Consider the following 12,543-nt stretch of genomic DNA (forward strand, 5'->3'; position numbering starts at 1 on the left):
TGAAAGGGCAAGCATGTTTGATGGGACGGTGATTCGAACCCGTGACCCTCAGATTTTTATCACGCATATTAGGTATATTTCAACTTTGGATCCAACCCCTAGGAGAAAAGGTTTTGAAACCTTAATAAATTAACTTTCTCGGGTGAAACGTGTGCATGGAAATATCTCTCAAACCTATTGTTTCCAAATGGAACAAATATTATAAAAATATCGGAGGGACATTTTGGTTTCTCGATAATATTAAGTAAAACTTTCTAAACTTTTATAGTTCAATCAACAGTAAAAACAACATCATTTATTAGTGTAGTATTTTATTTATTTTAATTAATTCTAGCTTCGAACAGAGCAAACTATATACTTATAAATCAGCCTGATAATCAGTATAGTTAATTGCATCCATCTTTTTATGTTTTTACTTATAAAGATTAGAATTAATTCTTTCCTAAGTTGGTCATTCTCGCTTATAACGACATTTTCGGCCGTAATCCTAATAATATTTCACGAAGTTCGGCCAGTTTTGGAAAATTGGGTTAATCCCGAATACATATATTAAGTTAATAATGCAAAACAATCTTTATAATGAAGATATACTAATAAACAATTACAACGCTAAAACCTGAGTTTCGATACCCATGGTGGGTAGAGAATAAATAGCCCATTGTGAAGCTTTGTGATTAATTACAAACAAAGAAACAAAACTAATAAAAGGTAAATAAAATAAAAATAATGACACTAAATATACTAAACAGTACAACCGATACTATAAATGAAAGTAACAATGAATAAACAGATTTAATAGAATCACGCAACAGTGGTATCATTACTTTATCAGACGCAAATGTCAATTGTAGCCTTAATTAAGATATTAGTAAATTCAAGTGTACATTTCTCAGTCTACTTACTGTGAATATGATAACTTTCTTCTAACGGATGTTTACTTAGTAAACCATGTACTTATTTAGTTTACTTTTACTATAGAAACTTTAGGTGTCCATTTAGATAATAGTTGGCATTTTGTTTTAGGTCTTTAAAAGGTTTTGTCCATTGTAACTGAGGAATTGAACTGACACTTTGATGCAGTTTGTAATTAAACTTAACAAGCTTGCGCTACGACGCTTCAGTAATTTTTAACCTACGCAATTATCCAATTAAGTAAGGAAAGAGCACACAGCTTTTACGCTATTTTAATTAATTCTATGTAATACTCTTCAGCATTCTACAATCATGCACCCAGACGTAATTTGAAGAAGTAACTTTAAAGGAATATTTAGTTATTTAATTCCTAAGTCAGTTATTTAGGTTTTATGTAGCTTGTTGTTGTATATTACCAGGTTGACTAAACAGATGGCAAATAGGTTTCTTAACAATGCGACAAAATATTGACGCTATTCAAAGGGTTACTGTCTTGCCCGAAGTAGGTGACGAACGGTGAAAGACAGTTGTTGCTTTGGGCAGAGAACTGGCCAAAAGACCTTCCACTTTTTTGTTTGTAACATGAGCAGGTTTATATTTTAAGAATTGAGTAACTCTTAACAGATCCAAGTTATTCTTAGTTTCTGAACATTTAGCTCTGTCGGACAGAATTTTCTAATGTTTCCTTGGTTCTTTTTAATTTTAATTGTATTTTCATGAAATGTACTAATTTCATCAAGATTCATTCGCATGGTTGATAACATATTTGAAATAGTACAGTGTGTTTGGATATAGATCAAAACTGTTATAGTATACACAAGTATGGATGTTAAGGAGCACCCTCCCCCATCTCCCCGGTGGCTGAGCAGTAAGTCTAAGGGCTTATAACGCTAAAGATAGGGTTTTTATGCTCGTGCTTAACAACAAGCAAAACATTATGTTGAAAATACACCTATCTTAATATTTTTCAGTTTTTAGCCTACGTATATATGTATTGATCACTTATTCAATTACCTGAGATGTTAAGTTTATTAAATCCATTAGTAGCAGTATCATGCGAAAACCTCTTGTTCATCTATCGAGAAATCTCAGCAAAAGTCAATATTCCATCTGAAATATTAAATCCATCGTGGATTATCTATGACATATGTGGAATATTTAGGGGTCATGTTTTAGTTTTAGTATTTGCAGCATTAACGTAACGTTGTTGTCGTATTATGTATTGTATTCTGAGAAGGGAACGTATTTCTTATTTCCAATGATTTAGAGGTTTAGTCAAAGGTTGCACCTAATTTTTCCTATCTTTATCTATAAAACTTATATCTGATCACGTATGGATCATGGGTTTATGGTTTTCTTTTCAATGCATGATTATCTTTTTCTGTAGACTACAGCTCCAACAAATCGAGCTATTAGTATCTCTTTTCGCCTTCCGAACTACACCCCCCCCCTATATAATTAGCTTAACAAAGTAACACAGTTGATATGAAATAAGGATAGATCTTACTTTTTGCCTTATTATCTAAATGAAACTCAATTTCCCCCCTTAGCCAGCATTCCTTTATCCTGGCAAATATATACTTCACCATATAACAACTTGCGTCCTTTCATCCTTACCTTGTATTATATCGGATTATATCTTCACAGCTGCAGTTTGTTTTCGCTTATTTTAACCATTCGTGAGTTAATTACTTTTCACTTCTATCAATTATCTGACTCTATCTTTATAAAGACAATGCCTCAATATACGGGTTTTAAATTAGTATGTATTATGGTATCATTCCATTTCCTCCGCCTTATTAACACCGAATTTACTAACACGATGTTTACTTCAAAGTAGCCTTTTAAATCATCTTAAAATAGGCTAGAGTGGTGTCATGAGAGAAGCTTACATGGGAGCTACTTCTTAACATCGGATGATGTGGCGTCATGGGAGGAGCTCACGTGTGAGTTACTTCATTTTCTTGCTTAATCGATTTTTACATAAACGTTTCTCGAATCTCATCCTGCAATGAAAGAAAATGTATGTTTTTGATTATCTATCATAACAAACAGATAACACTACCAGAGAAATTACAAATGATAGATGTATCAGTGAGGTTTGTAAATTTTCTGGTATTTTTAAAATACGTATTCACTATTCTCCAAATTTAACATTACTATAACTTATCAATCACAAAAATCTTCTTTTAATCTATTCTTCTTTATGAGTGAGTATACTACAACTAAAACAAAATGTACACAAATTATATGATGTGTACTTTTAATATTTAATGTTTCTTCATTAACCTTGTATTTCAAGTCTTTGATGTTGTATACATATAAAGTAAAAAGTATGTTATATAAAAGCGATGTAAGTATGCAATCAGCAAGTCACGATGGAATGGTATGTATGATAACTATGTTTTGTCATTAATTGGCGTTTCGTAGGGAGTATGATACTATCTAAAATTGAACACCTTTTACCGTCAACTTCTTACGGTAGATTGATTATGGAAAGCAGAAATGGACGAATAGTTTGTTTTGGACATGAAATCTATTGTCAAGACGTATGGTTGTCTGATACAGCAATATTATACGTGGCGTCATGGACTGTAACGACTTCCTGAGAGTCCAAAATATTTTTAACGCAACGTATTCAATCACCATGTTCGAAGATAGAAATTCTTCCTCCGAATCTATGCTTTTAATTTTGAATAGATTTCGGGACAATTTTAATCAAATGAAGCTAACTTTTGTTTAGTAGTAAAACACCACTTGATTTTATGATGGCGAATGGTTAGCAACACTCATGCTAATAAAAACTTGCTCAAAAATGATAATTTATAGGTACATTAGTAGGATTTATCTACGAGTACCGATTATACGAAATATCTGACAATGATGCCTTAGCTGAACTGTAGCCTTCATTACAGAACGAAGACAATTTCAAACGCAATATTCGGAAGCTTTCCAATGGCGAAATCGATCCAATAGTTCCTAGCACATAAATGTGGAAATTTACAAAGACACATAAAACCAGCAATAACCATCTCACTAAAGATTGTAATTAATAGTCTTCTCAAACATTAATTAACGTTCTCGTGAGTAGAATCGTTTTTATTAAACTACGGTTATCTGGCGGAGCACAAAGGGTGTATTTCAAAGAAGATCAAAGAAGCAATAACACTCAAAAATGTTTTATTGAACTTTATTGAGCTCAAGTGAGCATGCGAGAAAAGAGTTTAAAATGACTTGCACTTTGTGTATCATGATTTTATGCTGTTTATTGTTCTAATAGATTGTGCGAAACAATATAAATTAGAACGTGAAATGTTATTACAACTCTGACAGATTTAAGATAAAAGTTTTCCACAGTCTTTTTTTTTCTCTTAAAATTAAAACTTCCAGAAATATTAGCATTGTTGAATAAGTAGTTATTTCTGTTGACATGATAACTAGTTTCGAAATAATATGAAAATAAAAATATTTTCAACCTGTTACGATTTACGGAATCGAATTTTCCACCAGAATGGCACCTTATGCACACATGAGCTAAATGGCTAAGTCAAATCCCTATAGATTTAAGTTATAACCATCCAAAATTTTTGAACTATTGAAACAGAGGAAAGGCAACCAGTCAGAAGCAAACGCTGGCTCAAAGGCTTTGTTTGGACCCTTGAACCGAATAACAGTATTAACTGTGACGTTTTAAAACACACACACACACAGCTCAAAGTGTATCACGTTTAGAATCTCAACTTTCAGTATACAGCCCGACACGTCAGTTCTTCCTTGTTATGAAATTAGGTGTAAGGTAACATCGCTAGAAGTTGAGATAGTGTGAGAAAATGGCTTGTTTTTGGTCAAGCTCTGCGAAATTAGGGAATTACAATATTCTAAGTCATTATAAGATGATTTAAGTGAGTGGATATGGCAATCGCTTTTCTAAGCTCAGTCAGTATGGAGACTGCAAAAAAACTCTGTTGTTATAAAACAATATAATATGATGTACGGGAAATAGGTGCAAGGTCAGATAGAAATGGATTCGACGTGGGTTTGAGAAAAAACATAAAAACAGGAGTTTAACGAAAGAAAAAATGAGAAGACCAAGAAATGGGAAAGAGAATGAATAAACCGAAAGAGGCAAAGGAAGAAAGGAATATTCTGCCAGTAAGTAATAAAACCTATTTCTAAATCTTTATGTCATTGATTAGCAGTAATAAAAGCAAATTGTTATGTTTACATTAGTATGAGTCAATTCCCGATAGGAATAACTACAATCTAAATAAAGTTGATGGAGATAAGGAGGGAAAATGTAGTGTGAGTACAGCACGATAGTAAAAAAGTGATGTTTGAAGTAGGGTTCATCAATTCGTTAAGAATCGAAGTCCAACGAATGTTTTGAAGCTGGAACCAAGTCAGGAAAACTTGAGGAGCAATGTCAACTGGATGAAGCAGTGAAGTCGAGAGAAAGAGTAAGTTTCATTTTTTTAATTCTTATTTTACTTGTTTTGTTTTTGACAATGGTTCAGTTGATTCTTACTGGCTATAACTATTCAAAAGAAGTTATTATTATTAATGGGCAAGCCGTAAATACGTTAAATGATAATGGTAGGTGAGAAAAAGTTGGTAAAAGATAAGCAACTCACAAATGAACCATCATAATTAACTGGGTTTAGCACCACAGTGGTAGGAGTCCGTATGCTGTACCACTAACTGACGTCACATTGAAATGTTGAGCTTTTGAAAGTGAAATAGTCATAGGGGGTGGCGGATGGTATTTCATACCCAGCTTTGTTCAGAAGTGAGAGCTATCAGGTTCCAAAACACACTAGCATCAATGATAACATATAGCCAAAGCGGCCAGATGACAAATGAGATTTGAGAAATCTCTGAAACAGGGGTAGGGATAGTGAAGAAATATATCATCAAGCAAATAATTCTACTAATTACGAATTTTAACTGCTTTTAGAATAGGAATTATAGACTGATAACAAATAATTAAGTGACAGTTAGACGATGAGAGTTGGATAAATGCCGCAGTGAAGCCATGCAAGAAGAACAGGAAGTAACTATACATGGGCGAAATTATTATTACTGGCGGGAAGGAGTGTTGAGGAGTAAATGTAATGGGAATGATGCAATAGCTGGTATAGATCAAATAGTATTCTCAAAGAGATGCAGACAGAGGGTTAGAGTTAGGGCAAAATTGGATGGACGTTTAGGTGTAGCTGAAATGAAATACAGGATCAGTAAAAACTGCTAATGGCCGGGTACACTTAAGGATATAGAGAGTTATCTAAAGAGCTGTCAAGCATTTCGGTTAGCTGGTAAGAGGGACATGAAAGTTAAAGGTCAATGTTTGGTAACCTGTGACGTTCATAAACCCTTGATAAGTGCGTAAGCCGAAACGTTGGGTAGAATAAATAAACAATTATCTGAAGTTGTTTATCGTCTTCATTAAATAATGATTTCTATCCTTCAGTCAGCACTTGAAATTTAAAAAGACTGTAATAAAAGCTCAATGGATAATGTATCATTTATTAGAGAATCTTTTAGTTCAATCAGTGCTAATATTATTGGACCAATCCCAGCAGAGAGCAGGATAATGAATATGTTCTTAGAGTGGACGATTCTCTCACTAGATATGCAGAAACAGTAACTCTGGATTCTTTGGAAGCAGAGAAAATAGTGTGAGAGCTGATAGTGACATTTTCACGGGTCGGGTTTTCTGAATAATTCTTATGAGACTAATATAGCAATTGTCACTTGAAAATAATGCAAGAATTATGGAAGGTGACAGGAGTAGAAATGAAACACAATTGTCCTTATAGATGCCAAGAAAATGGGATATGTGCGAGTGAGACAATTAAGGCCATGCTAAAAGTAATGGATCACGATATGATATTGCCTTTGGGTCTATTTGCATATCGAGAAGTCCCTCAAGCTACATTAGAAGTTTCACCTTTTGAATTACTGTAGGGTAGAAATGCTAAGGGTCCATTAGACTTATTAAAAATAAGCTGGTCCAGAGACAAAGCCGAGTCATAAAAAGTGTTAACACAACAAAACTTTTATTTATCCTTACTATCCTAAATAGTTTAGCCGCTAAAAGAGTGCTAGAGAACGGGAACTTAAGGTGAATCAGTTAGTTGCAGTACTGACCCAGTGTTCTAAAATAGTTTAGCAGCAAGATGGATAGGTCCTTTCCATATAATTAAGCGTGTCGATAAAGTGACTTAAGAGGTAAACGTAGTGAGATGAATATATCATGTACATATGCTTAAGCCATGGTACACTAGAGTCGCATCTGAAACTTGTGTGATAACTTGTTTAGATGCTAGTAGTGACGAGGGTGGACAGACAACTATATTCGATCTTTAAGAGCAGACAGGGCATGTTGAAATTTTTGAAGGATTAACTCCTAAGCAACAATATGAAGTGCATGAGATAGTAAGAGCTTATGAGAGCATATTTGATGATAGGCCCGGGCAGACTTGGCTAGTTAAGCATGCTATAATAGTAACCTCTAATGTTGGGGTAAAGGAACCTAAAAGGAGAGTGCTATATTATTTGAGGAGAGCTCTAAAAGGTTAGATAAATAAATTGTTAAAAGAGGAAAAATTAGCGAATCTTTTAGCCCTTGTAGATCGGTGTAGAGCTAGTATCTAAGACTTATGGGGTAAGATTATGTATCAACCTGAGGAGACTGAATAAAGTTACTATCACTGATTTCCACCCATTACTTTACATGGAGGATATGATAATTAAGTTAGTCAAGCACAGTACATTAGTAAAACTGGTTTATCGAAAGGCTATTTCCTAGTTGAATTAGATGAAGAGAATAAAAATAAAACAGTTTATTTTCAACCTTTATGGATGTTTGAGTTTAATATTATGCTCATGGGAAGAAAAAGTTGTTTCCGCAACATTTCAGAGACTAATCAATAACGAGGATCAGGTGAGTCAGTTACAGCTTACATAGAACATTGGCATACACACTAGTAATTGGGTTAAGCAACTAAGAATGATAGGAAAGTACTAGACAGGTTGAGTAAAGCAGGCTTAACAGCAAAACTAGGCATATGTGAGCTTGGGTTAGACTGCACAGAGTATCTAGGTCACATGATGAGTAGAGCATTGATTGCTCCTGTAGAGACACAGATAAAAGCTATTAAAAATTGGGAGAAACCTACGACAAAAAATGAAATTAGATTTTTACTTGAGATGGTAAGATATTGCAGATATTTATTACTGGGTTTACCGAAATAGCAGCTCCACTCATAGTGTTAACCCCTAAATCAGGACCAAAACGTGTTATGTGGGATAAGGTCAGTGAGAGGGCTTTTTTGGAAACTGAAAGAGGTGCTTGGTAAAAAGGAATTTTACCTAACCATAAGGAAATTTTAGCCACCATTGTATAAATTTATGCGTCCAATACAGCTATAATTATGGATGGTATGTGAGGAAACTTTAGCCATCACATGGAAAACCTCTGGGGCTTGACAAATTAAGAATATTTCTCTTAAGTAAAGCATTTGTTGGAGAAACGGACCATAACCTTTTAATCTGGTTGCACAGAGTGATGAATGAAAACAAGAAACCGCTGTGATAGAGTCTGTTACTGCAGGAGTTTAATTTTATAGTACGTAATAGACCAGCGAGTGGCCATCGAAATGCAGACGCCCTCTTGCGCTTGAGTTATTAAGATAAGCTCTCATTAAAACTAATACATATTGTATGTTGATACCAGACTTATGATCCAACCAGCTAGAGTTAAAACTGGTGTTGCGTGTGTGAATGACTAGTTACACAAATAAGTGAAAGAGTAATAACTTGTGAACTTACCGATTAATATTTGCTACTTTCTATATTAATATAAATTGTTCTGAATTAGGCAAGTGACCCAGGATATACTAGATGATAAATTACTGTTATCCAAAAATACAATAATAATTTTATTCAAATATTTTGCAAAATACCTATGTAAAAGTGAAATAAAACTATCATCTTAAAAAGGTATTAGAAATTAAAAAATCTGTAAGAAACAATGTTGATCAAAGCTCGCCGTCTTTGTTTACTCAACATTATGATACACTTGTTATTAATAATTGTTATTACTTCCCAGAAGTTTACGTATTCTGTCAAACCAAGAAGATTTATTAAACAATGTTGATCAAAGCTCGCCGTCTTTGTTTACTCAACATTATGATACACTTGTTATTAATAATTGTTATTACTTCCCAGAAGTTTACGTATTCTGTCAAACCAAGAAGATTTATTTCCAATATCTAAGTTTACAAGCGCAGATAAGAGCTTCGAACACGAGCAATTCAAGTACACTACTTACTATAAAGTCTCATTATTCTTTACTTCTCTTTTATTGAAGCATACCACACATTTTCTATTCAACTCTGAGCGATGAGTGCTGATGCTCGTTTACAAGTTTTTCTATACTTTAGAAAACCGACTTGTAAAAGAACTCAACAGCAAATAGAACCTGCTGTATATAACTGTCTGTTCGTTTTCAACGTTTACTCCTTGGTTATCATAATAAATGTCCTTCATTTCACATACATCTGAACCATGGATTTCCATCATCTAGTCCTCAAGAAAAAGAAAAAGCATGAATTAAATTGTTCATTAAATGTTCCAGTCCCAGTAAAGACAAACCATTCTCTTATATTTAGTTTCTTTTTTCTTGCCGAAATAATAAAAAAAGACGGTTTTACTTTAAAAAAGTAACACGTTTATTGTTGTTTGCACGCCGACATAAATCAATCAAGATGTATTCATTAGAATTTCTTTTGTATTTTTTGTTCTACCTCGGATAAAATATCTCCACTCTCTTTGTTTGACTGTGAATAATCTTCACTCTTTTTGTTAGATTTGGAATAATCTTTACTCTTTTGTTTGACTGTGGATTATTTCCAATCTCATTGTTTGTTTGCAGGTAATCTCTACTTTCTTGTTTGACTACGAATAATATCCAAACTTTTTGTTTGAATATAGGTGATCTCTATTCTTTTTGTTTAACTGCAAGTAATTTCACGCTTTTGTTTAATTCTGAATTCTTTCTACTCTCTTTGTTTCACTGTAGGTAATCTCCACCCTCCTTGTTTGAGTGTAGATTATCTCTATATTCTTTATTTCACTGTAGATTATCTCTACTTTATTTGTTTGGGGTAGATAACCTCCACTATCTTTGTTTCACTGTAGATTATCTCTACTTTCTTTGTTTCACTGTAGGTAATCTCCACTCTTCTTGTTTGAGTGTAGATTATCTCTATATTCTTTATTTCACTGTAGATTATCTCTACTTTATTTGTTTGGGGTAGATAACCTCCACTATCTTTGTTTCACTGTAGGTAATCTCCACTTTCCTTGTTTAAGTGTAGATTATCTCCACTCTCTTTGTTTTACTGTAGATTATCTTTACTTTGATTGTTTCACTGTAGATTATCCCTAATTTCTTTGTTTTACTGTAGATTATCTTTACTTTCTTTATTTCACTGTAGATTATCTCTACTATCTTTGTTTCACTGTAGGTAATCTCCACTCTCCTTGTTTAAGTGTAGATTATCTCTATATTCTTTATTTCACTGTAGATTATCTCTACTTTATTTGTTTGGGGTAGATAACCTCCACTATCTTTGTTTTACTGTAGATTATCTCTACTTTCTTTGTTTCACTGTAGATTATCTCCAATATTTTTTTCTAACTGAATATAATCTCCATTCTCTTTGTTTGATGGCATATAATCTCTCCTATCTTTGTCTGACTACGGATTACACCATCATTTTTTACTTTTCTTCCTGATCTATCGTTAAGATTATATAGAAAAGTGACTTTTAATTGGTTTAAAGTCGCCTATTCCAACAATCACGAGGCATACACGTGGAAAAATTTTTAGTTTCTAAGTCTTCAGTACTTTATTACTTATACTATGTGAATTGTGTCAGCCAACTATCGACTCTATCAAGTTTCTAGATTGACCCTCAGAATATTCTTGTACGTTGGAGTTAAATTCATTCTAATCCTTCAATGGTTTAAGAATGAAAAAAAAAGTGTTTTAAGAAATTTATTACGTATTTCTATTTTATTTACTTTTTTTCTCTGATCCCCTATGACCATGACGTGTAGTAATCTATGCAGATTCTTATATATATTACCTTACATTGAGAAACTTACCTACATTATTATTTTGCCTCTGTTTTTTTTGTTATTGTTGTTTCATGCCTGAAATATGCAGATAAATACAATAATGTCGTTGGATTGGTTAACGCACTACGTGTTTTAATATTTCCAAATCTTCTCTTTGTTTGATATCTTTGTGTTCACAATAATTCAAGGACATAAACAAAATTGAAATAACGATGGAATAGCTTAATCTTGTTGGTCCATATTAGGTTTTGGTGAGCTTTTCGAAGCCTTTCAGTTATATTGAACTGTTGTTCACTGTTAGCTGTATTGATAATCTTATAATTGGTGGAGATACTATCAACATGAAAAACTTTTAATGCATGAAATGCAATGCTGGGTGTGTTCTATAATTTTGCGCTAAGAGTATATGTATTAAGTCGTCAAGAAATTAATGTCGCTTTTTGGAACACTTTCATTAACCACCCACCAAAAAACGTACATCATGTATAATAGTTAAACGAACCATCTAAACGTCACGTTAGTGTAGCCTATATAATGTGTAAAGTTTAGTATACTCTAATCCCCTATAGTGATGACACACGACGAGACACGCATTCGGCATGTAATGCTGTTTGAATACCAGAAGAAAAACAACGCCCCTGTAGCCACAAAGAATATCAAAAAAGTTTATGAAAATGTTTAGAACGTTCGTAAGTGTCAACGATAGTTCAGCAAATTTCGTTCAGGTGACTTAAGCCTTAAAAACTGTGATGGCAGGGGCCGACATGTTGGAATTGATACTGATGCTCTTAAGACGCTTGTTGAGTCTAACCCAAGGCAACACACCCGTGAAATGGCCCTGAAATTGCATGTCTCTCATGAAACAATATGTAAATATCTAAGGAGTATGGGAAACTCCATAAAAAAGGTGTTGGGTGCCTCACGAACTCTCTGATGATCATCGTTTCCAACGTATGAACGTTGCTTCGTTTCTTCTGGCGCGTAATGCCCGTGAACCATTTGTGGACAGAATTGTCACCAGTGATGAAAAATGGATTCTCTATACAAATATTAAACGCCAAAAACCATGGCTCAGTCCTAAACAGAAACTACTTCCGACCCTAAAACCTGGACTCCATCCGCAGAATGTGATGCTTTGCATTTGGTGAGATATGAAAGGAGTAATTCATTTCAAACTTCTCAATCCACAGTGAACTGTCAATGCAGAGTTCTATGGTCAGCAACAGTAACGTTTAAATCAAGCCCTTCGTCAGAAATTCCCTTCACTCGTGAAACGGAAAGATGTTCTTCTTCTCCAGGACAATACACGTCCAAATGTTGCACGTTTGATGCAACACAAGATTATGGAGTTAGGTTGGGAAGTTCTCCCCCACCCACCATATACACCCACCATCAGATTACCATCTTTTTCATTCGCTGCAGCATTACCTTAATGGGGAAACGTATGCAAATGTGGAAGGTGTTAAAGAGGACATCCACATGTTT

This window comes from Limulus polyphemus, unplaced genomic scaffold (assembly GCF_000517525.1).
Source record: "Limulus polyphemus unplaced genomic scaffold, Limulus_polyphemus-2.1.2 Scaffold87, whole genome shotgun sequence".
Classification (NCBI taxonomy): domain Eukaryota; kingdom Metazoa; phylum Arthropoda; class Merostomata; order Xiphosura; family Limulidae; genus Limulus; species Limulus polyphemus.